We start from the raw sequence: 3,745 nt of genomic DNA, 5'->3' as shown, positions 1-3,745 counted from the left end.
GGAACAAATTAAAATTAAAGAAATGAATGACTTACTTTTATGACCCGGATGTCGAAACTTGTGGGTCACCAGGGTGTTGAGACTGTAAACGTTGATTACATTATGTGATTTAAGGAAATTATCAACATTGAATGACATATAAACAAAATTGCCATAAAATTTAGCAAATGATTTCAAGTATGGAATACTGCAGCCGTTACATATTTCTATAACTTCCTCCATCGCAAAATACGAAAAAAAAACCTCACTTGAAATAACAAAGATCTGACAAGGACTAAGGTTTCCACAGAAAAGGATTGTTGGAAGGGGTATGAAGAGACCACTTGAAGAGATAAGGGAAGGGGCTAAGGAAATATTAACCCCCCCCCCCGTGCAAACTTTCCATACGTATGAGTTCGTGATTGGTTAACGGAAAAACAACGGAGTCTAGAGTCTAGAGAGTAAACATGAATGAACCAGAATGGGGAAACTTGTCCAGAGCAAGTATTTATGTGAAATCGGGTAATAACAAAATGTATAAAAATAATATGGCAAGATAAAATGGAGTGTATGATGAATAATATTTAATGGGAATATAAAATGAGGTGATTTTATAAGGTATCGGATAATATGTTATTTTTATTAATAAAATAAATTTTTGAATATACTTACCCGATAATCATGTAGCTGTCAACTCCGTTGCCCGACAGAATTCTATGGAGGGATACGCCAGCTATCACAATACTAGAAGGGGGTGTACTTACCAGCGCCACCTGTGGCCAGGTACTCAATCATTTGTTGTTGACACCTCCTCAATTATTCCTCGGTCCACTGGTTCTCTCTGGGGAGGAAAGGGAGGGTCGATTAAATCATGATTATCGGGTAAGTATATTCAAAAATTTATTTTATTAATAAAAATAACATTTTTCAATATTAAACTTACCCGATAATCATGTAGCTGATTCACACCCAGGGAGGTGGGTGAAAACCAGTGTACATGATTAAAGGATAGCTAAGTATCCCAAATTTCATATAACAGTTATCTCAAATAACAATGAAATAATAAGTACCTGGTAAGGAAGTCGAATAGAACCGTTACTCTGCCTTTTATTTAAAGTTCGTCTTCCTTACTGAGCGCAGCGTTCCTCTTGGAGGCTGAATCAACCCAAAGGTGCCAAAGTACAAGGGGTTGCAACCCTACTAAAGGACCTCTACCAAACCTTTAACCCAGGCGCTTCTCAAGAATGAATAGACCACCCGCCAAATCCAAGGATGCGGAAGGCTTCTTAGCCTACCGTAACAACCATAAAAACAACAATAAAAGTATTCAAGAGAAAGGTTAAAAAGGTTATGGGATTATGGGAATGTAGTGGCTGAGCCCTCACCTACTACTGCACTCGCTGCTACGAATGGTCCCAGGGTGTAGCAGTTCTCGTAAAGAGACTGGACATCTTTCAGATAAAATGATGCAAACACTGACTTGCTCCTCCAATAGGTTGCATCCATAATGCTCTGCAGAGAACGGTTTTTATTAAAGGCCAACGAAGTAGCTACAGCTCTTACTTCGTGGGTCCTTACCTTCAGCAATGCAAGGTCTTCCTCCTTTAAGTGAGAATGTGCTTCTCTGATCAGAAGCCTTATATAGTACGAAAGCCCATTCTTGGACATGGGTCTCGAGGGTTTCTTGATGGCACACCATAAGGCTTCTGACTGTCCTCGAATAGGTTTAGACCTCTTCAGATAATATTTGAGAGCTCTGACAGGGCAAAGAACTCTCTCTAGTTCGTTACCTACCATGTTGGAGAGGCTAGGTATTTCGAACGATCTAGGCCAAGGACGTGAAGGAAGCTCGTTCTTTGCTAGGAATCCAAGCTGAAAAGAACATGTAGCTGATTCGGTTGTGAAACCAATGTTCTTGCTGAAGGCATGAACCTCACTGACTCTCTTAGCTGTTGCAAGGCAAACGAGAAAAGCAGTCTTGAGGGTAAGATCCTTGAAGGAAGCTGACTGGAGAGGTTCGAACCTAGATGTCATAAGGAACCTTAAGACTACGTCCAGATTCCAGCCTGGAGTGGAAAGACGACGTTCTTTAGACGTCTCAAAAGACTTGAGAATGTCTTGAAGGTCCTTGTTGGAAGACAGGTCCAAACCCCTGTGGCGGAGGACTGAGGCCAACATGCTCCTATACCCTTTAATCGTAGATGTTGAAAGGGATCTCTCATTCCTAAGATGAAGAAGGAAGTCAGCTATTTGGATCACAGAGGTATTGGTAGAGGATATTGAATTGGCTCTACACCAGCTTCGGAAGACCTCCCACTTAGACTGGTAGACTCTACGAGTGGAAATTCTTCTAGCTCTGGCAATCGCACTGGCTGCCTCCTTCGAAAAGCCTCTAGCTCTAGCGAATCTTTCGACAGTCTGAAGGCAGTCAGTCGAAGAGCGTGGAGGTTTGGGTGCAACCTGTCTACGTGTGGTTGACGTAGAAGGTCCACTCTTAGAGGTAGAGTCCTGGGGAAGTCGACTAGCCATTGACGTACCTCTGTGTACCATTCTCTTGCAGGCCAAAGGGGAGCAACCAGCGTCAGCCGTGTCCCTTCGTGTGAGACGAATTTCTGCAGAACTTTGTTTATAATCTTGAACGGAGGGAATGCGTACAGGTCGAGATGGGACCAGTTCAGAAGAAAAGCATCTACATGAACCGCTGCAGGGTCTGGAACAGGGGAACAATAAAGCGGAAGTCTCTTGGTGATGGAGGTGGCAAACAGGTCTATGGTAGGTTGACCCCACAACGTCCAAAGTCTGTTGCACACACTCTTGTGGAGGGTCCATTCCGTGGGAATGACCTGATTCCTTCTGCTGAGGCGATCCGCTGAAACATTCATATCGCCCTGGATGAACCTCGTGACCAGTGTGAGGTTTAGACCTCTTGACCAAATGAGGAGGTCCCTTGCGATCTCGTAAAGGCTCCTCGAATGGGTCCCTCCTTGCTTGGAGATGTAAGCCAAGGCTGTGGTGTTGTCTGAATTCACCTCCACCACTTTGCCTAGCAGGAGGGACTTGAAGTTCAACAGGGCAAGATGGACTGCTAACAGTTCCTTGCAGTTGATGTGGAGTAATCCTTGTTCCTTGTTCCATACTCCTGAGCATTCCCGTCCGTCCAAGGTCGCACCCCAGCCCGAGTCCGATGCATCCGAGAAGAGATGAAGATGGGGGGTCTGGATGGCCAATGATAGACCCTCCTTGAGAAGAAGATTGTGCTTCCACCACCGGAGAGTGGTCTTCATCTCTTGGTTGATAGGGATAGAGACTGCTTCTAGAGTCGAGCCCTTGTCCCAATGAGCTGCAAGATGGAATTGAAGAGGGCGGAGGTGGAGTCTCCCTAGCTCGACAAACAGGGCCAGAGATGAGAGGGTCCCTGTGAGACTCATCCACTGTCTCACTGAGCAATTGCTCCTCTTCAGCATGCTCATGATGCACTGTAGGGCTTGGTTTATCCTGGGGGCCGATGGAAAAGCCCGAAAATCCCGACTCTGAATCTCCATTCCCAGGTACACAATGGATTGGGAGGGAATGAGTTGAGATTTCTCTATATTGACTAATAGACCTAGGTCTCTGATTAGATCTAAAGTCCAAGAGAGGTTCTCCAGACAACGACGACTCGTGGAGGCTCTCAACAGCCAGTCGTCTAGGTAGAGGGAGGCTCTGATGTTCGATAAGTGCAGGAATTTCGCTACATTCCTCATCAGATGAGTAAAGACCATAGGAG

The sequence above is a fragment of the Palaemon carinicauda genome, chromosome 30, assembly GCF_036898095.1.
Source record: "Palaemon carinicauda isolate YSFRI2023 chromosome 30, ASM3689809v2, whole genome shotgun sequence".
Lineage (NCBI taxonomy): Eukaryota > Metazoa > Arthropoda > Malacostraca > Decapoda > Palaemonidae > Palaemon > Palaemon carinicauda.
The sequence above is the reverse complement of the archived record's forward strand: the minus strand, read 5'-3'. Positions refer to the sequence as shown.